Raw genomic sequence first — 27,416 nt, forward strand, 5'->3', positions numbered from 1 at the left:
TGTAAAAAATGCAGTATCTGCAAAGCTTAATAAAGTGAAGCACAATGAAATGAAGTATTTAGTAACTCAACAAATATACAATGAGCAAATATTAAAAAATGCCTAGCACAGAGCAGGAACAAAAAAACTGGTCTCTTCCCTTCTATTAAGTTTAAGTTGAAACACTGTTTTCTTTTTTTCTATAGCTTATTCTAATGCTTTGAGCCCTTTATATGGGTTTTAAAACTATAGGACATCTTTGATTTGCATTTCTCTAATGATTAGTGATGTTGAGCGTACGAAGTGAGAGAGTGGCATGGACATGTATACACTGCCAAATGTAAAATAGATAGCTAGTGGGAAGCAGCCACATAGCACAGGGAGATCAGCTTGGTGCTTTGTGACCACCTAGAGGGGTGGGATAGGGAGGGTGGGAGAGATGGAGACGCAAGAGGGAGGGGATATGGGGATATATGTATATGTATAGCTGATTCACTTTGTTGTACAGCAGAAACTAACACACCATTGTAAAGCAATTATACTCTAAAAAGATGTTAAAAAACCCCCACAAAACTGTAGGACATCTCATGAAACAGTCCGTAAAGCTGTATGTCTAATGAATGCCTCACAGTCTCATGGTGAGGAAGATAACAGAGAACAGTGAAGGACTGGGAGTGAGAAAAAAGTTATGGTGGTAATAAAATAGAAGTACCAAAATTAATCCATGATCTGTTATCAACGTAGGAGAACATAACATAGGAAACAATGTGTGACAACTGCAAGCACAGCAATGCAGTTGGGTCCCATCCTCAAAACCTCAGACCTTCCATTCCAACTGATACAAATACATGCATATTCAAAAGGAGAGTTTCCCTTTATATGTTCTTTTTAAAGACCATCAATGAATCATAGGTCAGATCTCTGATAAGATCCACTCACATGTTTTACAATCTGTATTTAGGGACGGTTGTTCTTTTCTTTCTTATGAGTTTGTTGGACCCATTAAGTATTGTATATGAGAAAAATGAGGTTGTTAAAATTGCATTTCTCATAAAATATATAAATAATAAAATGTGTTAATATTTTATTGATAACTATTAAGTTCTGTTCATATAGGGTTCAATTTTTTTAAAAATAAATTTATTTATTTTTGACTGCGTTGGGTCATTGTTGCTGTGTGCAGGCTAGTTACAGTGAGCAGGGGTTACTCTTCATTGCAGCAAGCAGGGGCTACTCTTCGTTGTGGTGTGCAGGCTTCTCATTGTGGTGGCTTCTCTTGTTGCAGAGCACAGGCTCTAGGGTGCACCGGCTTCAGTAGTTGCAGCACATAGGCTCAGTAGTTGTGGCATGCGGGCTTAGTTGCTCTGTGGTATGTGGGATCTTCCCGGACTAGGGCTCGAACCCGTGTCCCCTCATTGGCAGGTGGATTCTTAACCCCTGCACCACCAGGAAGTCCCTAGGACTCAATTTTTAAAAATCTTTGGACCTAAGCTTTGTTGCTTTGGGCAATATACCAAACCAATTAAATTAAAGGAAGTATGCTTGTTGTAAAACCATTCAACATTACTACTGAACACACTGATTAAGGGTGCAGTCTTAGGAGTAAGACTGCATGGTCATTCAAATTCTGACTGTCCCAATATGGCTAGTAACTTTACTTGTCTATGATATGATTTCCTTACTTGTAAATACCTCATAGACTTATTGTCAGAAATAAAAGAAGTGGTATACGTAAAGTTCTAAGACCAGAGTCTAACACATAAATATTATTATGAATTAGACTATAAGCTCCATGGGGCAGGGTTTTTTTTTGTCTTAATTGTTCACTTTTGTATTCCAAACACTTAGGAAAGTGAATACATATAATAGAAGCTCAAAAAATATTTTAGAGTAAATAAAAGAATCTCCCAATTTAAAGAAATTTTGTGTTAATCAGTTACACCTTTGTGGTCAAATATGACTATCAATTTACATTAATAAATAATATATGTAGAGTCAGAAGGAATAAAATCTCATTCAAATGCAGGGAAATATGCAGAGAAAATAGAAGTTGGATTCACCTATTATTAAAAAGGAACTCATAGATTCTAGTTTTTAAAATTTTAGTTTAGTATGTTTCCAAGAGACACACCTAAGGGGTGAAAACTGTATAGAGTAATACAGAAAAAATGGTGGGAAAATGTACAATGAGCAACTCTAATAAAAATAAAAGTGATATAGCAATATTATTTATCAGACAAAATAGAATTTAAGGGGAAAATCATTAGTAGTGGCAAAGAACAGCATTCCATACTGATAAAGAAAACAATTTGTCAGAAAGTATAATAATTATTAACTTTTAAGTACCTAATAACTTAGGTTTAAATATATAAAGCAATATCTGACAGATTAAAAATGGGATTTTATCAAATCCAGTTTCAGTGACAAAATTTAACATACTTTTCTCAGAACTTGACAGAATCATGCAGGCACAAATTAGAAGTTTAACAAGATTTGAAAAACATAGGTGAGTTTGATATATGTTATATATTATATATATGTTATATATATACGTAATAACTCTCCATTCCACAAGTAGAATATTCACATCCTTGTCAAACACACATGGACATTTCAGAAAATTGAATAACTTTTAGGCCACATAAAGAATCTCAAAAAAAAAAAATCCCCAAAATAGCTACTACATAGGCTACATTGAATGACTACAATGCAATAAAAGACGGAGTCAAAAAGGAAACTATGCCAAACCTTCCCTTCCCTTTTGCTTGGAACCTAAGTCCATCCTAAATTACTTGAAAATAAATGTATTCACATCTAGAAGCCAAAAGAGAAAAACAAAAACAAAACAGAGGAAAGTAAAAGCAGAAGAAAAGGAAAAAGAACAGAAATTAATAAAAACACAATAAAAAATGCCCCTAAAGAAAAATAAGTTCCTTGAAAAAAATAATGCAGTTTTAAAATACCAGCAAGATCAATCAATGAAATACCATCAAACACATATAAATAACATTAGGAACAAAAATGGGTCTATTACAACAAATGGAATGGAGACTTTTTAAAAGCTATAGGAAATTACAGTAAACAACTTATTGGTTATAATCTGGAGACTTAGATGCACGTGACCACTTCATAGATAACCATAAGTTTCTAAGATTGATTGAAGAAGACATAGAAAACCAGAGTATATTAATAACCATCAAATAAGTAAATTAGTATCATAATCAAAGTTTTATGACAAGTTTTATCATATTTTCAGAAAAGAGATAATCTCCATCAGTAAAATTCTGTTTAATAGAAAGTATAAATGAAGGTGAACAAAATACAGGGAGGTCATTTGAAGAGCCCTAAAAATAATTTTCTGTGTTCTTTTTCTCTGTGATGCTCAGTGTTTCAAAGCTTTAGGGGAAAAAATGGGACCCAGAATATGCTAACAAAGTGACTCCCCACATCCACCATGGGTTCTTCAAATAAGCCGCCACCATGAACTGTTGCCATGCAGTTCAGATATAAGAACCCATTCTTTCATTTCTGTAATCTCCTTCTTTCAGAATGGGGAAACTTGGACTTTCCACAGGATTCTCTCTAAAAAGGAAAGTGCCTGGCTCTGTGGAATTGGAGATCTGATACCAAAGGTCATTTTCCTACCATGAATTCCCAATCATAATCTTCCACTATCCCTTATACTTGATAGAGAAAATAAAGGTGACCAGAATTAATTATCTGTGATCTTCCACCCTTCAACCTCCAGTAGTACACATGAAAATATCTAAAAACATATTCTCTATCCCTTATTTCCTTCAAGTCCAAGTTCTCTGCATTACAATGCCCATTATGTTTTTCCAATATCTTCAATCTTTTTCTATCTTGAGTCTTTTCCTCATCCTTTACCACAGATTAAAGATAAAACCAACATAAATCACCTGTGTAAATTTTCTGTTGCTGCGTAACAAATTACCACAAACTCAGTAGCTTAAAAGAAGCTCAAACTCATTATCTTCTGGGTTGGGTATGGGTCAGGAGTTGCGTCAGGTTTCGTGAACGGCATGACCGAGTTCTCCGCAAAGGGTCTCACAGGACTGAGATCAAGCTGTTGGCCAGGACTGCTATTTCCCCTGAGGCTCAGGATTCTCTTCCAAGCTTGTTCAGCCTGTTGGCAACATGTAGTTCTTTGAGGTGTAGGACTGAGGTCTCTGTTTTCTTGCTGGCTGATGACTAGAGGCTGTTCCTAGAGGCTTCCTCCAGTTCCTTGCCAAGGACCACCCTGTAGGCAGTTCACAAAATGGAAGTTTGGTTTCTTCCAGGCCATTTGAAGCACATCCCTTTGACTTCCTCTTCTCAGATCAACTGGAGAAACTCTTCTTTCAAAAGCCTTCCTGATTAGGTTAGAATCACCAGGATAATCTCCCTTTTGCCATATAAGCTACCATAATCATGAGAGTGACATATTGTATTGACAGGTCCTCTTCACATCTACATTGGAGAGGATCATACAGGGTGACATTCATTGGGAACCATCTTAGAGTTCTGCCTTCCCCAACACCCAAATAAAACAAAACAAAACAAGTCTTTCTTTGTACTTCCTTTTCTTGTTTCCCTTTACTACTAAACAGGAACTAATACTTACATTTATAGCTGTCTCTACTTTCTCAAGTCTCTTTCCAAAATAGACTTTTGAAAATAGCTTTAAAAAAAACTATTCTAAACCCATTTATCCTATTGCCCACTAGCCATCTCCATTCAGAACATCTTCAAAAACATCACGTCCGAATATAAACTTATCTCTTCCCTCCCTTTCACTTCTCTTATTTTCCTAATATAATTAATAGCCCAATCAACTATCTTTTCTTCCAGAATAGGATCCTGAAATCATACTTGACTATCTACACCTTTATTTCCCACTTTTAGGTAGTCATTAGGTCCTGACAATCTTCCTTGGAAATGTTGAATCTGGTCTCTTTCCAAACATTCTGCCCGTTATTATTATTTCTAGTTAAAGTACAGTTGATTTACAATATTCTATTACTTTCAGGTATACAACATAGTGATTCAGTATTTTTACAGATTATACTCCATTAAAAGTTATTACAAGATAATGGCTATATCCTTGTTGCTTATCTATTTTATACATAGAGAATATTCTTCTTAGTGAAGTAAGTCAGGCAAAGAAAGACAAATACTGTATGATACCACTTACATGTGAAATCTAAAAAACAATACAAATGAGAGTATATGCAAAACAGAAAAAGACTCACAGATGTGGGAAACAAACTAGTCGTTACCAAGGGAAAGGGGAAGAGGTATGGGATTAAGAGATACAAACTACTGTTTATAAAATAGGTAAGCAACAAGGTCTGCCCATTATTTTAGTTCATTTCCTCTTTCACATGTGGCTTCTGCTTATCCAGTCATCTGCAGTTACTTCTGTCTATCCTCTAACTGCTACTCCTTGCTGTTTCCCTAAACATGGAAATGTCCAAGGAATGGTTTGAGGACACTTTGAAAATTCAAAATCCACAATACTAACACTGCAAGTTGTATAACTGATAAAGGATAACCAGTCAAAATAAACCATTCCTTGAAACCTGATTAGATCAACCTTTAAAAATCACACTATTACAAATCTCCCAAATTTTTGATGTGCTTGTTTATACAATTTCTCTACCTTTCAAAATATCAGCAAGGATAGATTAAATACATACTTATTATTACTATATTTCTATGAGAAACCGTGACCCATCCTCAGGGAACCCTATGTTTTCCTGAAGGTAGGACTGTGGCTCCCTTGGATTAACTTCCCGGAATAAAGGAAAGACATTAAAGGATATCAAATATGTTAGATCTCTGTCTCACTAGGTATGTCCCAAACTCTAGGGCAGTGTTTTTCTTTCTTAATTTTTTTTGGAGTATATTTGATTTACAATGTTGTGTTAGTTTCAGGTGTACAGCAAAGTGAATCAGTTATACATATACATATCTCCACTCTTTTTTAGATTCTTTTCCCATACAGGCCATTACAGTGTACTGAGTAGATTTCCCTGTGCTATACAGTAGGTCCTTATTAGTTATCTATTTTATATACAATAGTGTGTATATATCAATCCCAATCTCCCAATTTATCCACTCTCCCCTTGGTAACCATATGTTTGTTTTCTACATCTATAAGTCTATTTATGTCTTATAGATAAGTTCATTTGTACCCCTTTTTTAGGTTCCACATATAAGTGATATCATATGATATTTTAATGCAGCGTTTTTCAAGACTGAGCACTTATTAACTTTGAAGCTTACAGAGATGGACATCTGTATTTTAAAATCATACAATGGTTAGAGTTTGGGAATTTTAAAGTTATTAAAAAGTTAACTCAACCTTGTTTGTGTATAGCTACAGTCCTCTTTTGGGCATGTCATTTACACGGTAGAAATACTTTCTAGATAAGACAACTCTGGTAGGACAAAGTACTAAACATTGCTGGATAATGTTTTAAAAACCCTCAGACCACCAGCAGGCTTAAAATGGACTTGTGTCTTATATTTTGCTTTCAAAGTCCTGCAGTGACTTTACATATATTTTTCTGGTAATCTAGATATCATTGAGCTGGAGACTCCATAGTGAAAACCTTTAATAATCTTGAAGAAAAATAACAGTTTGGTACACTAGGAAAGTCTTTTTCTCTCACTTTCCCTGCACATTAAATCTAATAAATTAATCTCAACCTTTGCTAAAAATCTCTAATTAGAAGTTTTTGCTTCTGGAATAAAAACTCAAATGATCTGAAATATTTTAGAAGTATCCAGTGTTTCAAACTGTTTCTAACATGACACAATTTAAACTTCAAAGAAATGGTGATTTATTCAATAAAACAAGTTGTGTGGTTTTGACTGATGGCTCAAAGGACATTTGCTGGTCTATGCTTTCCCTTAAATCATGGATGGTCTTATCTCAGTTTGAGAGTTTGAATAAAATTTTCCATTTGTAGCCTTTAGTCACTTCAGTTTTAATATTGTATTTTTTAAGAGGTGACTAAAAGATTTTCTTTAAAAACTGTCAATATATCGACACTGATATGTGATATGTAAAAGTATTGTCTATTGAAGTGGATATAATAGCCACAGTTTCACTGAAAATCGGCACCAGTTTGGAAGAAATAGCTGAACAATTTTCTAAATGGAAGCTTTAATAGGAAAGAAAAAACTGTGAGAACAGATACTTTTTAAAACTATTTAAAAATATCGTTTTACTGTATATTGTACTGTGGCTTAAACCAATTTCTTAGATTATTAGATTTAAACAATGGTAATTTTCTTCCAGAGCATCATTAAAATTATTTACAAAACTTCCGCTTATGGAAGGCAATTACTGAAACGAGGCAAAGTTAGTTAGAAGGATAATCCATGAGCACTTAGAATTAATGATTTAACAAAAATTTTCCAGGCTGATATAAACAATCACTAGAATGTATAGAACACATACTACGTGGCAGGCACTGTTCTTTCTATTTAATTATTTTTAATTACATACTATTATATATAAAATCTCATTTTTCAGATGAGGAAAAAGAAGCCCAGAGGCTGTGCCTTGTCTAAATCTATTGTCTAAAGTCACATAGTTAATAAGTGAAACAGGATTCAAACTCACTCTCCATGATTGTAACCATTATGGTATACAGCTTTCAAAGAACCAACCAGACTTGACTGAAGCCTGTTGATATTTTTAAGTGTTGGTTTTAAAGGAGCCACACAATATTGTTATATATGTAGAAATAAACAGAAACTGGAAGCAGAAAATCAGAAAAGAGAAGGGATAACTCTATGTTTTTTACTTGCTGAAGATATATGAGAGTCTGGGAAAAAGCTGTATTAGTATTTTAGAACCAAAAACTTCTAAAAACATACTAATAAATGCATGTATTTTAACTTGACAGTGATACTTTGCCACCTGTTTAAAATATACCCTTTGTTTTTAATTTATACCTAATTTATTATATATATTTCCCCCCACTAAAATGCCTTCTGATCTTTCTAAAATGAACAAATATTTTATTCCTTTAAGAAAAATTTTTAAAAATTTGTTATTTTTTCTATTATTCTGTGAGCAATAACATCAAAATCTTACAGAACTTTAATGGAATAAAAATAAAATTGAGCTGCTAGCCAGACAAAGGGCTTTTATACATTAGTGACTATCATGCAAAGAAAATGAGAAAGCAATTTTTCCAAGAACAAAAATTGCCCTCTTTCCTATAGTATAACTCAGACTCTGAGTTATAAATAAAGAGAAACACAGACAGAGAGGATGAGAGATCATAGTAACTGACAACACTGCTGGCTGTGAATACTGAACTAAACTAATAACCAATTGGCTGGCAGCTTATAGGGTTTTTAAAACTCTTTTTAAAAAAATCTCCATAGGTTTTAGTCAAATTCATTACCCAATTTTCCAGAGCCGTTATAGTATTTGTATGCATGTCTGTATATATATATATGAGGTCAATTATTTTATGGCTATAATACACCTATGTTTAATTTTAGTTGACCGTAAATCACCTTTGGAGGTAAGAGGAACAGAAACAAGTAAATATGTATATATATATTATATTTTATATAATATAACATAATTTTATATAATATATATGATATTATATATATATAGTTTATACACACATACACACACACACAGAGGAGAGAGAGAGAAAATTTTGGGATTCCACGAATTATTCTTCTCAGCTGGTAATAGATAACCCAGAGATATTTTATCGATTGTCTCTGTGATGAAATTACCCACTTTCTCTCCTAATCTCCATTTACCTCAATCTCATATATTTTCTAGGACACAAAAAATTATTTCGATTTATCAAGCATATTTGTAATAGATTCTTATATAAATCATTCAAAAACCATAACAAAACAGCTTAAATATCTGTACTCATGTTATGATAGTTCTCAGATATTTTCCACAAAATGCCTCTCCAAATATAAGCTAGAGCTAAGGAACAGTTATATGTGTTTCTTTTTTTTTTTACATGTATAATAGTAGGACCGACTGTTCATTAGCTCCAGTAGTAGGAGCAAGTAGAACATGGATAACTGCAACTAAAGTGTCTCAGCAAACCTCATGTGTCTAGTCTTCTGGCTCACTCACTGTTTGCTTTTTGAGATTAGTAACAGTGGTGAATGGATTGTCATATCATTTTTGCTTTCTTTTTTTTTTTTCACTGAGAAATATTGAGGCAATGAAATGTCCAAAATTTTTTGTTCACATGTTTTCCTTCTCCTTGTCATTGTTTATATGGCTGCACATTATTCCATCAATTCTAGAATGACTCAGGATTAGTTGTTGCCAAGTGATGGAGGATTGAAATAAATGCCAGATTTAACCAGTTGTAATTACACCTAAAATGGTATTCTCTTCCTGAAACTTCCCTAGTCTCCTCCTCCCCCAACAAAATAACAATAGCACAACTTTGTTGTAATTTTTTTTACTAGAATCTAAGGCAAGTAATTTCAAAATGGCATTTAAAAATTGTGTTATTGTTATGACCTTTTATTCTAGAGTAACTTTATTTATGTCTGCAAATGCCACCAATGACTCCTACCCTAATGAGCCATTGACTGCAAGGATCTATTTTCACCAGATGGGGATGTTGCATCAGGAAAGAGCACAAGGGTTCTCCTACTACTAGGGAAGTACAGAGGGAAAACCATCTGTATTTTCAAGATTGGACATGAAATAAGAGATGCTTAAAAATATTTTGAAAATATTTGATTTTGGTGCTGAAGTAGATTATTTACATTAGGTAAATATTTGCAAGTTGGAACTAATTTATTGACATTTTTTTATTTGTGTCTTGCTAGCAAAAAGGATTTTGTTATCAACCACTCTTTCCCATCCAGGTAATTATGAACATCTAAATAAATAATATTTTAAGGAGGAGGGTAAGGTGTGGTGGTTTTCATTTTTTAAAATTTTCTTGACATAGAGCTGTAGGTCAATTTTATTTTATCATTCCAAAATTTATTTTCATTCCATTTTTAATTTCCTTGTCATTAGAGAACATGCTACATTCTTAAGATCTCCACATGGATAGCTATTCACAAATATGATTAGTAACTGGTGGTACATCTTTGTTTATATTTCATTTTAACTATGATTCTTTTATTACATTTTTTAAAGAAAAATAGTTGAGATTGACAAAATAAGTTTTATTTGTTTGATCATAAACATTTCAAATATGTATTGATTAAATTGTATAACATGCTTTATTGCATGTATCTCTGAAGTGAACTGTGAATATTTTGGGCTGTAGAAAAACAAATTTTCAGGAGAACTTCAGTTTGAGGAATTCTCTGAGGTAATTAGCTTAAAAATCCCTATGGATGAGAACACACAAATACACACATAAAAGAGCAAATTTTCACTTATTTTTTCTCCCTATTTTGTTTCAAGTGAGCAAAATAAAATTATTATAGGATACAAGGTTTACTCAGGAATTACTTAGGCATAAATGAGCTATAAATATTATAAATGTATCATTCTGTATTTCAAGTCAGGAAACTAAAGAAATTCTTCATTTCTGACTATAATGTCTTGGTTTTCAGGTTACTTTGTCACATCTCTACGCTTACCATGAGTGGATCTGGGAGATAAAAATAGTGCCAATAAGCTAATAACAAGAAGAAGAGGAAAAGGAGGGGGAGGGGAATGAGAAAATATCCTAAATATTAACAAGTAGAATAAATCCTCCATCTCTACCTCCCATGTATCTAAGGCAGTTACTTCGAGGAATTCCAAAAGGGGTGTTCTGCCAGCTTCCACATACCTGTCCACTATGGTTATCACACATTTTCCAACTTGATCATTTTTCCTGTTGTGGCTCCCACTTAACCAATTCCATGGTTTGAAAAACTGTCATAATCTGTTCATCATGAAACTAGAAATTACACATAATAAGCACTAAAGAAGTATTAGTCAGTATTATCATTGCTAATTTTCCCAACTTTTGTGCAAGACATATGTTATTATCTCCATTTCCCAGAAAAGAAACTTGAGGCTCAGAGCAAGTAAGTAACTCAATAATTATTAGCAATTTGTACTTTATAATAGCTAATCTTTATAACTACCTCACAAGGTAGGTATTATTCCCATTTTGTTAATGAAAATGGCATGGTTCAAAAAAGATAACCTGAGTGAAGGCTCAGGGTTTGAAACTGACTTTAGGTCCATAGCTCCTGCGAACGTACCCCACCCCATCTCGTGGCAAATTCCATCTGCTCTGTGAACAGTTTACTCACTAGGCTCTTCCTTAACCATGAATTATTGAGAAGCTCCTTTAGATGAGTAGTAGGGAGTATGTATTATTTTTTGGGTGAGAAGGTGGCAGGGAAGGGTTAGAGGATAACTTCCTGTTAACACTAGTAGCAGCCAATCTATAGCAACATTCACAAGGGCTTACTATGTGGCAGCTACCATGCTAAGCACATCACACAACTTATCAATTTAATTTTCAGAATAAACCAATGAAGTAAATATTGCTATTACTCCCAGATATGAAAAGGGGACACTGACACTTCTATGACTTAAGTAGTCAGGTCACACAAGTAAGGGGCAGGCTCGGGACTGGAACCAGGTAGTATGCATTCTGTTATTCAGCACTTCTTGAGTCTCTCATTGGTGCATGTTCCTCAATCCTAGAGTTTGAGGGGGTTATAAAAATAGTTTATAACCTAGAGTGGTTGGAGCTCCAGCAATATGTATTACAATTTTGTTTTCAAAATGTATTAAAATGTATCACAAGAAGGATCTTGTGGCGATTAACCTGGCAGAAGGTCGAAGGCTGAAATGGAGTGGGTAGCTATTTTGGGGATGCAGGTACTAGGTAGGAAGCTATTGGCATGGTTCAGGCATATGCTGATGAGGAACTTAGAAAGGGTGTTGGCAGGAAGGTCATTTCTACATTGAGGATTGATTCTCTTCAAACCAGAAGACTATGAATATGTAATGTGAACACACACTGCTGGTTCCGGAATGCCTCTAAAAGTAAAAACAGATATTTTACACAATCACAATTAGGCAAAGGTACATCACACCACAAAACTGCTTCCAAACGAGGAAATAATTTTCAACAAACAGCACAACTAACCCTTGGCTTAGAAACATTTTCTGTTGTGAATGAATAATTGTTTCAAATTTCTTCATTCCAACTTCACTTAGCATTTGCTTATTGAACATTTTCTGTGTGCCGTAGACTAGGGTTTTCTAATCATACAATAAGAGCATATCTGAAACAGTCCCAACCAATGAAAGAGATGAAAAAGGAGAATGCAGTTTTCTGAAATCCTTAAGATAGCCTCATTTTTTCCCACTTCAGAATATGTACATTCTACATTGTACCTGTCCTCTTGGAAAGTATGTGTAACCATGTTTCTGTAAATCAAAACATATTATACATTCACGCTTCTTAAAGAAATCCTGCGGTGAATCCTTTGTTGTTAATTAATCACCCTTACTGTATCTGGTTGTCAATCTCGAACCTCATAATCGATCAGCCTTCCTTGGAGTATCACCTAGATTGTTATTTACTTGCAATGTATAAAATGAGCCCTCCTTTATATAAAGGCCGAGATCAATACTAAAGTTACAAAATAACATAACTTTGAGAAAAATTCACAGGAAATAAGATGGTTATCTTCTAATCCAGATGAAAACATTTGAGCTATTTATCATTTCAGTATCAGTAATCATTAAGGTAATTTTTAGATCATATTTTATCCCATGGAAAATGTGCCAAATCTCATTTCTCAGCCCTTTTTCAATCAATTGCACTTGTTGTGATATAGGAAACATAAAACAATCTGAAAAAAAAATGATACATTGAGTTAAATTTGATTTGTGGAATCTGATGCTTTCTTGAAAAAAATGTCTATTTCCTTTCATGTGTCTCTTTTGCTCACAATTGAAATGATAAAGTATAAATGAGCGCAGAAAGCTATAGATTTTTCTAGCACAGAAACTCAGGCAGAGACTCAATCGGGATCTTGTCATAAGGAGATGAGAAAATCAGGTTGTGCTCAGGCCCCAGATACATGTGTATTTGCACACAGTGATGGAGCCACATTCTTTGGCCACAGATGTGTGCTACCGTAGGATGTGTTTTAGGGATGATGCTTATTTAATTGCAACAAACCAGCCAGCTCTTTCTCAGGGAGCAAATAAAACCCAGAAAGTTCTACTGTGTCACAGCTATTAAACAATTTTAGAAAGGTCTTTGATATTCATATTTCATATATCAAACACTAGCTTTATGTAAAGCTCTGATCTCTCTAATGTTTGTGAATACACATTCTAGTTGAATGAACAAAATATGAACCAGCTAGATAAAATATTATGATGCACGCATAAGAGCAAAATATTGCACAACACAAACTCTGATTGCCTGTCTCTTATTCTCTATTTTAATTTTTATCATCCTGTTTATAACATTAGAATATTAATAATAAATACCATTTTTTTAGAACATAAAAATAGAACATAAACTATTGAGGCCATTGCTATGGCCAGAAGTCTGGTTGATATTTAAATAAAGAAAAAAGAATCAGCAAGTAAGATACCCAGTTTCCTGTTTACACAGATATTATAACATTGAGCTTTACATTAATTAAAAGGTTTATAGTTAATTGCAGTCATTATTAACTGGAATTAATTATAGCCTTTACCTTCTCCCAAATAATGATTTTCCACAGCATATTTGAACTTTGTGTTCTATTTGTATCAGGAATCTGAAGTCTGATAGTAAAATCTGAAGTCTTATGTCTTCAGTAAATCTATGCCATCTATCTTAAGCTAAAACATGTTTAACCCTAACCATTTACATAAGTGATGAATATGAATTATTTTTCCTGTCTTATTGATATAATTTTTATTATTGATATTGGTCTCTAATTGATTTTTAGCCAAAATGAAATCACAAAAGCTACAGTGTCAGTTTAAGTGTGGAGTTGCTCCTAAGAGATTTAATGGGAAGATAACTATTGAGGCGGGCTTTAGAAGAAGTAAGCTAGAAGATCAAGAAAGAGTTTGCAGGCATGTCAAGGAAAATCAGAAGGAATTAGCAGCCATGTTTTTGGGAAAATGTTTCTCATGAACATACTAGTGGGACTGTGTTGACAAACATCAAAGTTAAGTCATTGGAATATAACAATGGGAACTGAAGGGCATGGGAAGATTTGTAACAGGACCTAATTCAAATAACGGAATGAGGGAGTTACAGAAAGAAAATCATGACCTAGTGAAAGCTGGGATAGAGAGGGAAAATTAGGAGGAAAATCCCTATAAAAACTGTTCCTGAGTTCCAACTTGCCAGTTTTGTCCTCATAGCCTCTAATGTAAATTTCCTTCTTGTTTGGGAGTGATACATCTACAAAAAAAGATGTTGCCAGCAGACAGAGCTAGAGAAATAGTAGCAGAGAGTCAGCACAGCACGGAGGAGAGGTGAGGGTGGGAGCACAGCACTGGGAGTCAGGAGAGGGTCCCCTGCCTGAGCCTCTGACCACTTAGCTGCTTGACTTGACACAGGTCCCTTCAATTCTCTGTCACTCAGTGTCTAACTTTGTTAAGTGAATGTAGCACGCTAAAACATTTCTAAGGTTGTTCCCAGTTATAGACATGACCAAGTTTGGAATTAAGAGGAACATTTTAGAAACATATGGCAGAGAGGGTACTTTTATTTTTCTCAAGTAGGGTGAGAATGATCTCTGCTCTCATCCTGCTAAGAAACAGCTACTAGTGCCAGCTGAACTGGCATGAGAGATATGACTATATATCCATTCTGGTTTGGACTTCTTCGGGGTGTCATCAATTATGCACCCACAATGCTAGTAAACAAACAGAGCTGGTTTGTTGACACTGCAAGAAATGAAGACTTAATAAAAGCTACAGTAATTAAGCCAGTGTGGTAGAGGGGAAAGATAGACCAATAGGACAGAAGAGAGAATACAGAAATGGACTCACACTATGTGGTTATCTAATTTTGATGAAGATGACACAAATACATCAGCAGAAGTAGGTCCTTTTCCATAAACTGTGTTGAGTTAATTGGAGGTACATGTGGGAAAAAATGAATCTTAACTTTTAACTCATTCCAAGCACAAAAACCAATTTCATATGGATTATAAATATAGACATAAAAGATAAATCAATAAACTTTGAGATGAAAACAGGAAAATATTTTCAGAAATTTGATGTAGGTAAAAATCTCTGAGATAAAAGAAAAAACAAAGAATTCTGAGTATGAGAAAAAAACTGACTACATTAAAATTAAGAACTCCTTTTATCAAAGCAGTACTGAAACAATGGAAGGCAAGCTACATGGTGGTAGAAGAGATTTATGATACTTAAGGGCTGACAAAAGACATGTATTGTTTAAGAACTTCCTCAAATTAGTATGCAAAAAGTAGGCAACTCTTTAAAAAATGGGAAAGAGATATTTCCAGGCACTTCACAAAAGATCATGCCCAATTGTAAAATAAATATATGAACGAAAAGGTACCTCAACTTTCTTAGACCTCAGTGAAATGCAAATAAAGCTATAATATGACACCACTATGCACCCACTAGTATTTTCTGTCAAAATATAAAAGAAAATTCTAAGTGTTGGCTGAGGATGTGGAACAACTGGAACTTTCTTAAAATGCTATCAGTTCTACTCCTAGATATTTATCCAAAAGAAATGCAAACATTTAATCACTAGATAAATTTCAGATTTTTCATAGCAGCAGTATTTGTAATATTACCAAAGTAGAAATGGCCTATCAGTAATGTAATGCATAAATAAATTTTGGTATATTCATTCACCGTAACACTCTACTGCAATAAGAAAGGGGAAAAAAAACTATCATTACATCCAAAATGTGGATGAATTTACAAGCATAATGCCAAAGTTCAGTGTGTGATTCCATGCTTATAAATTCAAAAATGGAAAAAAATATCTATTGACTAATCTATGGGAAGAGAAGTTGATGGTGGGGCAGTAAGAGGCACAGAAGGAGGTCTTCTGGGGAGTCTATTATAGTTCTGGTTTTTTTTGTTGTTGTTGTTTGTTTTTTGGGGTTATTTTTTTGCGGTACGCGGACCTCTCACTGCTGTGGCCTCTCCCGTTGCGGAGCACAGGTTCCGGACGCGCAGGCCCAGCGGCCACGGCTCACGGGCCCAGCCGCTCCGCGGCATGTGGGATCTTCCCGGACCGGGGCACGAACCCGTATCCCCTGCATCGGCAGGCGGACTCGCAACCACAGCACCACCAGGGAAGCCCCTATAGTTCTGTTTTTGATCTGGGTACTGGTTATGTGAGTCTGTTCAACTCGTAATATTTAAACAGCTGTATAATGATGATAGGTGCACTTTTGTGTTTGTGGGTTATGCATCAAAAAGAAAAAGCTTTCTACAAAAAAAGTTACAGAATGTGGTGAAAGTTGCACTTTTAAAACACCAGTCAGGATGTAGTGTGGGAGAGATGGATCTGGGTCACAAAAGCCATGAGGGAAAGAGGTTATGAGACTACTGCTTTAGGCTAGGACAGAGATAAGAGTAGTCGCAGAGGAGAAGGTAGAAGCAGGGGAGACAGAGAAAAGCAGATGAACTCAAAGGTAAAGTGATCAAATAGAACTGCAGAACATGGTGATGGATGCGATAGGGAAGAGAACAAAGTGCAGGTAGGGTGTAGATTACCTCCTAAGAAACTCCCGTCATCGAGGTGTATGTACAAAGCAGTCCGAATGACAGGGATCCCTAAAGCTGTGTGGGAGAGAAGGAGGTGCTCCACAGATCGCGGAACTTGAGTTGAGTCAACTAAGTGCTTTTCAGAGGAAGTATCTGCATGTCGATCGTGCTCTCCTTTTTTTTTTTTTTTTTGGCGGTACGCAGGCCTCTCACTGCTGTGGCCTCTCCCGCTGCGGAGCACAGGCTCCAGACGCGCAGGCTCAGCGGCCATGGCTCACGGGCCCAGCCCCTCCGTGGCATGTGGGATCTTCCCGGACCGGGGCACGAACCCATGTCCCCTGCATCGGCAGGCGGACTCTCAACCACTGCGCCACCAGGGAAGCCCCGTGCTCTCCTTTTTGACTGACTTTCCTCACTGACCTTCTTCCAGTATACATGTTCTCCAGGTTTTCCTCCTACCCCTTGATTAGTCTTTCTTGTTCTTACATATGGTTCCTTCTCTGGGATGCCCAGATTTCTGTTCCAAGTCCCTTTTTCTTCTCTATTAATGTGATCAACCAAGCCCATGACTTTAAATTTTATCTTTGCCAAAAATCTCTCCTCCAGATCCATATACACAAATGGCTACCTAACTTGCCTACTTGTATTCCTCAAAAGTACGTGTGTCTCAGATTTAATATAACGAGAATTGAACTAATTATTCTAGCTCTGAATCTAATCCCTTTCCAGAGTGTCCTTCCTCAGTGAATGGCGCCACCCACCCACCCAAAATACAGAAATATGGACTTCATCCTTGTTTTTTTTTTTTTTTCAGCTTGTGTGATCTTGGTTCCCCAACCAGGGATTGAACCCAGGCCTACGGCAGTGAAAGCACTGAGTCCTAACCATCGGACTGCCAGGGAATTCCCTGGACTCCATCCTTGATCCCCCCCTCTTTTTTACCTATACTCTCCCACAATGAATCTTATCAATTTTATACCCAAAATGTCTCTTGCATCTTCACACTTGCCTCCATCACCATCCCTGCCATCACCCTGGTCCAAGCTACCATCATCTCTTGCCTCAATCACTGCAGTGGTCTCCTCACTAGTTTCCTCTGAGACGCTCCTGTCCCTTCCCTTCTCTCAATTTATTCTTCACATTCTAGCAGAAATGATCTATTCAATATGCAAATCTGATGCTACCAAACACATGCTTAAAATTCTTCAAAGGTTTCTGATTGATTTTAGGGTGAAGATCAAAGTCCTTAACAAGGTCTGCTCCATCTGGCTCCTCCCAGATACCTTACCCACTCCTTTACCATAAAAGCATCATTCATCTTGTCCTCCTGTCTCATGGCTTTTGTACTTGCTGCACCTGCCATACTTCCCTGATGCACCCAGCCACCCCCAAGTCTCCTGCTTACTGACTACTCATCGTTTAGATTTCAGCCTAACTCTCAGTGCTGTAGGGTGACCTACCTGATTCTTCTGAGCATTCCACATCCTTCATGCACTTTTTCTTCAAAGCCCCTATCACAGGATAACTCACAGTTTTCTGTTTGATAATTGGGCAATGCCTGTGTCCCTAGATTGCAATTTTCATGAGGATGAGAGATTATCTTTGCACAGCTCTGTACCCCAAGTACTTAGAACAGAGCTTAGAACATTTTCTGTTCAAAAAATGTTGATGAATGAAAGAATCATTTGGGGAAAGCAGATTCCCTAAGAAATGCACCAAGAAGCAAGAGGATGTCATTAGCTCACTGTGTCCCATGAAAGTCAGGCAAAATAGGGCAAAAACAAGAGAAAGAAATCTAGTTTAGGGATTAAAACATTAAAATCACCCTCCTGTGATTTTGCATCCGCTGCCTTTGATACCCAGCGTTGTGTTAGCCCCACCTGTTATGGAGTTCAAAAAGGTCATCAATTGAGTTCTGGGAAATAGATACCAACGAATGGCTCAGAATACTTTGGACTCAAATTAAACAACAGTTAAGTCATAGATCTTAATAATGTTTAACCCTTTAGAACATTGCCCGACACATAAGAACTACATGGAAAAGATTTCAGTGTCATCAATTTGGGGACTAAGGGACCTAAAAAAGCTGATTCTGAGAATTTTTCACACTCATGGACACTTGTTAGCAGAAAGCTGAGTGTTGATAACAGCTTAATAGATCAGGCAGCTACACAAGAACCCAGCACAGGCGGTCTGTATTAAGAACTGCTTTGGGGGTGCCAAGGGTTTTTTCTTTTTTGAAATGTGAGCTCTAAAATAATTTGGTTTTTTGCCTCTCGCCACTGTTCTTACTCCACACTTGCCATTTTACATATGATTATTGAGTTGACCCGAAAGGCTTTTAGGTTGGGAGGTGCAAGGTCAGTGTCCCTGCCACCTTCCAATCTCCGTCTGTACCTACCTCAGACGTGTCTTTGTACTATCCCTGCTGGACACCGCACCTTTCCGTAATTATAAATGTCTGTTTTCAGTCACTTCAAAGCTTTCCCAGCACTGGGAGTCCTCGTTCAAAGCCTCTGCTTTGCTGAGGAACTTCTGTCATTGACAGGAGGTCCTGCTTTGAAGTTTTCCATGCCATTTATTGATTTCCCCCCTTTAAAGATGTTCAGATTAGAAAATGCTTCACCCCCTTTGAAAATGTGCATATTTTCATGATGGCGAAGGGTAATCCTTTGAAGATATTTACATTTTATAGCAATGTCCTTGTATGAAGAAATTTGACATCAGATATGCCACATGCTTTATGGACTTTCCTTTTCTCTGCTGGATCCTTCAAGATTAAGATCCTCCCAATTTAGTATGTTGTTGGTTTTTATATTATGCTTTTGTTCCTTTTTTTATGCAATGTCAAAGGAACTCAATAAATGTGTTAAAATGAAAGCGCTTGCCTAATGTGGAAACGGCCTTTATTCCAGTTGTTTATATAATTCTACTTAAAGTTGAGACACTTTAAATGTTTGGGAGTGTTTACAAAGTTTTCATGATCTCATGACCATCTGCAGTATCCTAATATTATACACAACCACCAACAAAACTTAGCTTTGACAATTAGCTCTATGTTACTTATAAAAGGCATATTTCACACATTTTTTTTTCGTTTATATGCTTAAGCCTCAGTTTCCTAACCTCTTAAATAGAAGGATAATGATGCCATAAGGATTAAGTTTTAAAATTACACTTAAGGAGTACTTCACACATAGTAAGTTAGCTATACCTATGGCAATTAAACGGCAAAATTCAATTAATTTAATACTGGACAGTAGCCTATGTAATGAGTTAGATATTAGCATCAGAACTGTTCCCACTGATCAGAAGTACACTAGCTTCTCCTCTGATTAGCTGATTTCAGCAATTCTGTCGCTTGGAATTTCTGTCATTTAGCTTAAGACTTGGATTACTGTTAGAATAAAGTACTGTTGGGAGAGGTAATACTTTAAGTCCTCGGTGCATATGAAGGTTCTGAAAGCATATTATGGTGATGCAAAGAGATGAGAAAGAGGAAATTGTGTTCCAGAGTAGAAAAGGAGATGGGGAAATTGTGAGATGATGGGAGTAGAAGAGGACTCCAAATGTGAACTTTCACACAATTCTTCCAAAGATTAAAAATAAACCAAGCATGCAAACACACACACACACACACACACACCACACTACCCACAAACCTAATTTACAACCAAATGTAATAAGTAGTATTATAATGCACTGAATTACAGGTGCTAAATCTAGAATCTCACACACACACTAAAGGAAAATAAATCTAACTGGGATGGGTTTTGATACCTAGTGAGCCTGTAAACTCATATTAAACGTAGTCCAGTTGTTAACCAGGAATCATAAATGACCTCTCTGTGCATAATAAAAATAAAGCAGTGCTATTTAATTTCAGTTTTTGGCATAATAAGATTGTAATCATTATGTCAGGGAAACATTTTCATTTTCCTGGGTGTCAGTGATTAACTTTCATTTCTCTAGCACTCTAAATGTATTGCTTCATTCAGTAATTTAATCATTCGTTTATTTAATATTTATACAGTGTCAAGGAAGTACAAACAGCCAATAAACATATGGAAGGATGCTCAGCTTTACTATTCATGAGAACAGAGTAAGTGTAGACAACAATGAGGTATGTATTTTATCCACTGGGGGCTTAATAATATTGAGTATTGTTAGGGGTGGGGACGAATTAGTATTCTTATATGTTGCTGATGGAAGTATAATTTAATATAAAGTTTTAGAAGGTAATTAGGAAATATCTATGAAAATGTAAATGTGTATATACTTTAATCCAGAAATTTTTCCTCTAAGCTCTATTATGGAGAGATATTGTATTAATAGAAGAAAAAAAGAGGAGAAGAGGGAAGAAAGGAAAGAAGAGAATAATTTACCTAAATATCTAAATATCCACAAATAGGGGTATGGTTTAAGTGAACTATGGATAATCCATTGCATACAGTATTACCCAGTAGTTAAGTAGAAAGGCATAAACTGCATCCATATGCCCTGACATGGAAAAATTTTTCAACCATGTGGAAAGAGAAAAAGAGCAAGTTGAAGAATCATATGTAATGAGTGGTATCAGTTGAAAAATGCACAAAGTATATATTTTTAATGTGTTCTTATGTGTGTGTAAAAGGTGACACCAATGCTCATTTCTGTTCTGGGGCTTGCATTTAGGGTGTTAATCAAAATGAGCTCTTTATATTGATTAAACATTCCATGAAGAACATATATTTTCCTTGTGTAATTAAGAATAAATAAAATAAGTACAATTAGATATGTATGCATTTTATAAATTATCCTCTAAACAAGTTAATATACTAGATTTGATTCCAAATATGCAAATATTGAACTTGTCTGTGAGTAATTAAATGTGTATTTAATTTTGTGCAAGTTCTCCATTTGTCAAAAAAGTGCTGCTTGTTATTAATTTCTTGGGAGCACAAAAAGGATATATCTTTATGCTTTTAGATTGAGTATATCCAAATTACCCAGATTACTGTCCCAGAGACACCTTGGATACAAGGCATCTGCCTTGGTATTCTTAGTCAGTGGGCACTGTATACAAATGTGTGAAACAAGCAAAATCCCATGTGTGTCTTTCTACTCACCCAATCTCCCAACAACTCCCCCTAACTTCAGAGTTTCCTAATGGTCTATTGGCGCCAGGGCACTAAAGGAAAAGGAAGGTTTGTAAGATGGGCTTCTTGGGCACATCTTTGTAGATTATCTTCCAAATTCTTCTCTTTTTCCTCAAAGGGAAATATTAGAAAAGAGAACAATAAGTTTCCTGAATTGTATGTGTAACATCAAAATGTTCAGGTTTTCAAAGACAGTTCATGTCAAAGAGTGCCCCCTCCCTGTATCTCAATCTTGCTTATAAGAAAAAGGTATATTTCCTATTCTTAAAAGAAACTCAAGCTCTAACACAGTTTCACTACAAAATCAGAACCCCTGAAGTTCAAGCTAATTTTGAACATAGAACAATGCATTTTGATATATTGATTCTCTTCTGTAGTCTTGTAAATATAAAAAAAAAACAAACAACTGTATATATGTGTGTGTGTGTGTGTATATATATATCCCTTGTTCATGAAAGAACAGACTAGCTCTTGATATAAATTATTGCAACACATTTGGCCTTTGCATTTATTATACAACAAATACATGTTTTTTCATTAAGGTACAGTTTCTTTCCAAATTGCTCTGCTTTTGACATCTGTAAATTTTTCTTTGGATTTTAATTAATTTCCAACACCTGAGTCTTGGCCAGTGCTGCTGGCCTAGCTAGCTGATATCTAGACCTTTTATTTTGAAGATTAAACACAATTTCATCTGGCTTGTCTTAGATTGTGGTCTTCTTTGTGGACAAATTTTATCTTATTTTCTTATTAGTGAACATTGTCAAAGAAGGCAGTTCTTTCTCCAAGTCATGGATCCACACCATTTTTCAGTGAATACATAGGAGACTTTATTGGACTCTCTATATAATTTTCCATTGTTTCATATGATTATTTGATTTCAAAAAAAATTAAAATATGGTGTTCTAAGGGAAAACCCAGAGTAGTCATGGCTATTTATCATCAACTATGAGCATGAAAACAATACTAGTGAATTAAATTGTTCCAAATAAAAAGTTTCATTAATATTTAGGGGAAAAACAATTGAAAATATGCCCATATGCTTTTATCTACTAATAACATACTTAAGATGTTAGTTTCTATAAAAATTTTACACATGTGAGTTCTTCTTTCTCTCCTAAAACTGAAAGAGACCCTATAATTGTTAAACAAAGTGTGCTACCACATGAGAATTGGTTATTTACCTTTAGTTTTGCCCATGGAATAATGAAAAGAATTTTTCTTTACATGTTACAGGCACTTTCCAAAACTTGTTGAGCTCTCTAAACTCCAAAATTTAAAACAAGATAAAATAAACAAAACCAACAAATAAACAGTATCAGTTCTTATCCCATTAATGCATATCAAGTGTGTAGACTGTGTCAGCTGCTGTCATCACATATGGATGAATGTTATAGGGTCTTTGTTCACTGTAACCCCCAAAGATAATCACAGTCATGTGGGAGCCCGTAGGTAGCCTGACACTTGCGGTAGTTCCAGGCAGTAAGCACAGGATCACAGGAGCATCGGAGACACAGACAGCCTCCCTGGACTTGGAACAAGTGAGCACAAAAGAATAGAAGCTTTTCTAGAGGAGGTAACATGTGAACTGAATTTGTAAATATCAGTAGGAGTTAGCCATCTGAAGGGAATGAAGAATAAAAGAAATGATAGTATAAATATGCTAAAACCTGAGACAACATGGCATTTCAGTAGAATCTCAAAGATCTCGGCACGAATGGTACAAAAAACTCAAGGAGGTATAGATAGGGCTGGGGCTAGAGAGTTAGATAAATGCCAAATGCCAAGTCACAGTGGGCGGGAGAGGGCTTGGGTGCCATACTGAGCAAACTGGCCTGGACAGTGATCAGTGACTTTAATCATACGTGAGATTTAGTCAGATACGTAGTTTGGAAAACCATCTTGTCATCTGGGGCAAGTCAATTCTTTCCATTGCTGAGAGAAAAGTTATATGGAGTTCTGCTTTACATCATGCTCGCTGTCACACCCCAATTCCAGTCCAGCAAATCTTATTGGCCTTAATTTTATGCCCAGAAACTGAACAGTTCTCATTATGTCCACCATTTCCACACTAGTCAAAATCACCATGATCCTGTCCAAGGGTTATGCAATTATATCCTAATTGGTCTCTCTACTTTTGTCCTTGTTTTCTTCTACTCTAATCTCTATAGGAACCAGAATGATGCTTTTAAAACCCACCAGACCATGCCATCCCTCTGTTAAAAACATTCCAAAGATTCAATTTTTCATAGAATATAAACCAAAGCCCTTACAATTGCTTGTAAAGGACCTATACTATTTTCCCCATTGCCTCTCTGGGTCAATGTTCTATTATGTTCCCCATCACTCATTCTGCTCTGCCCACATTGGCCTCCTTGACTCACAGTCTTTACACATACCATTGCTTCTTTCCTGGACATTCATCCTCAGATCTGCACTTGATTCTCATCTTCATTATATATAAATTTTTAATTTAAAGTTTACTGTCTTGATAGGAACAGTCCTACCACCCTATTTAAAATCACAAAACAATGTTAAAGTTTAAAAAGTCAGGTAAAGGACTTCTTGTTTCAACTCCAACATATAAAGAGTTTGGAAGTCATCCCTCCCATCCTTACAATAAGAAAAAGCTGAACAAATTGGTTTTTTATAAAAACTTGGATGCACCAGAGAACTGAGGTTGCAGGGCAAACCACCACTTTACATTTTGGAGAGAAATTCATCCAAAAAGACACAGCTGGTATCTGCTTACCTGGAAGCAGAAGATGCAGAAGCCACAAGCAGATAGGAATACTTATAATTTTTACGAATTTTTAGTGGTTGAGTATGAACCAGCATACTAGTGAGAAACCCCTGGGGGTCACAGTCTAGAGGAACTCCTACAATTTCTTGGCCTTTACCTCCAGGGATTCCACCAGGTTCTCACTGTGAGGATCTGAGAAAGATTCCCTTGTGGCTCTGGCATGAAGAGTGTACGTATAATCATTGCAAAATATGCCCAGAGCTTTCTCCATAACAAAGGTCTATTCTCCAAGGGAAGACATTTTTTCAGAGCTTTATTCCAGTTGGGAGAAGAGCCTTCCTTCCACTTCTGTCTCTTATAGCCTTCTGGCTCTCCTAGTGGAAGGAAAAGCATTAAAAATATGGGTTAGATCTTCAAGAAAACAAATTTGAAACTCTGGAGCCAGGAAAAGGAATAGGGGGCAGGATGAACAACAACAACAACAACAAAATCTATACCATGGGAGAAACAGTTGTAAAGATTCCAGCCAAGACATAAGCCCCCTAAAAGACTAAGAGTCAGAAGAGTATAAAATCCCCCCCACCCCCCACCACACGCTGTAACATCACATTAACAGAGGGCTCCAGTATAAAAACAGTAAATTACAGCTGAAAGAGCTACAAAACACACACGCTCACTTATGAGGAGTACTTAGGAAAACTCAAAAATAAAGAGGAGAGACTGCAGGGTGGTGGTGGGGGACAAGGTCACTAGAGGATGCTAAAGCCTCTACAGCAAACAGGAAACAAAAAGCAACTCATCACCAGATTAACACAAATCCTTACATTAAAGGCCTAATTCTATGAATTTCTATTACTAGATAGAATTTGTCCTGCTTTGAACAAAAAAATTTACAAGGCATGCCAAGAGGCAAGAAAAAACACTGTCTCAAGAGACAAAGCAGTCATCAGAACCAGACTCAGATGTGACATATATATTGGAATTATCAGTTAGAGAATTTAAAATAACTTTTATTAAAATGTTAAAGAGTCTAGTGGAACAAGTAGACAATGTGCAAGCACATATGGATAATATAAGCAGAGAGGTGGAAATGCTAAAAAAGAATCAAAATAAAACGCTAGAGAAAAACAACAACAGCTCTGTAACATAAGTGAAGAATGTCTTTGGTAAGCACATCAGTATACTTGACACAGCCAAAGAAAGAATTAGTGAGCTTGAAGAAAAGTCAGTAAAAACTCACCTCATTGAAATGCAAAGAGAAAAAAGATGAAAGTAAAAACAAAAACAACTGACAAGGCATCCAAGAACTGTGGGAAAATGTCAAAAGGTATAACATACATGCAATCACAATACCTGAGAGAAAAGAGAAAACAAAAAAGAAAAAAGTAATTGAAGTAACAACAGTCAAGAACAGATATCAAACTACAGACCCAAGAATCTCAAAGAACTTCAAGCAGGATAAATACTAAAACAGTCAGAACCACACCTTGACTTACTATGCTCAATTTTTCAGAAAACCAAAGACTAAAAGAAAATTCCAGAAAGAAGCTTGAGCAAAACCAAACAAAACAAAATGAAACAAACCTTACTTACAGAGGAAAACAGCTTCTCGTCAGATAGAATGCAAGCAAGAAGAGAATAGAGTAAAATATATAAAGTATTGAAAGAAACAAAAAACCAACATGGAATTCTATACCCAGTAAAATTATTCTTCAAAAGAGGAGTGATAAAGCCTTTCTCAGACAAATGAAAACTAAAGGATTTCATTGCCAGCAGCCCTCCCCTGCAAAACATGTTAAAATAAGTTCTTCAGACAAAAAAAAAAAAAGATATATGTCAGAAACTTGGATCTACATAAAGAAAGAGTGTCTGAGGAGAAATAAATGAAGGTAAAATAAAATATTTATATTTCTTATTTTTCATTGACCTAAAAGATAACTTTAAAAAAAATAGTAATAACATAGGAGTGATTACAGCATATGATGTTGTATCATTGAAACGAATGATAGAAATGTCACAAAGGACAGGAGGGAGGAATTGGGAATATTCCTTTGTAAGGTAACTATCTACATATAAAGGATATAGTGTTTCCTGTTTCTTCTCTTCCCAGCTTCTTTCAAACCCACTCCAGTCAGGTTTTTCACCTCCATCAGTTCACCAAAAATGATCTCTCCAAGTCATCAGTAAGCTTCATGTTCCTAAATCTAATGGTAAATGTTTAACCCTCATCTTACTTGACCTATAAGCAACTTTTGACTCAGGAGATCACTCTCTCCTCTTTGACATATCTTCTTCACTTGGCTTCCCAGATATGACACTGTTCTGTTTTGTTTTGTTTTTTTTCTCTTACTTCTCTAGTTACTTCCTGTCAATCTCTTCTGCTGGTCTACCTCTCCTCTAGACCTCAGCTCTCAATCCTTGTTATTTTCTCTTCTCTTAGAAATCCTCCCTAGTACCAAACTTCAGATTCACATATACATCTGCCTTCTTGACATGTCCATGCAGCTGTATGACAGATATTTCAAATCCAGTCTGCCTCAACTTGTTCCACCTTTCCAACATTAATTGATGGCAACTCAATCTTTCTATTCATTCAGGCCAAAAACTTCGAGTCTATTTATTCCTCTTTCTTCCACATCCTACATCTAACCTCTGAGGAAATTCTGTTGATTCTACCTTCAAAATACAACCAGAATCCAACCACTTCTTACCCCCTCCCCTACTGCCAAACTGGTTGAACCAAAATTATCTCTCCTCTGTGTTACTGCAATTGCCTCCCAACTGGTCTCATTGCTTCTTTTACTTACTCCCCACCTTTTGATTTCAACACAACGTGAGAGTGATC

This window comes from Monodon monoceros, unplaced genomic scaffold (genome assembly GCF_005190385.1).
Source record: "Monodon monoceros isolate NGI ecotype Baffin Bay Population unplaced genomic scaffold, NGI_Narwhal_1 Super_Scaffold_11, whole genome shotgun sequence".
NCBI lineage: Eukaryota > Metazoa > Chordata > Mammalia > Artiodactyla > Monodontidae > Monodon > Monodon monoceros.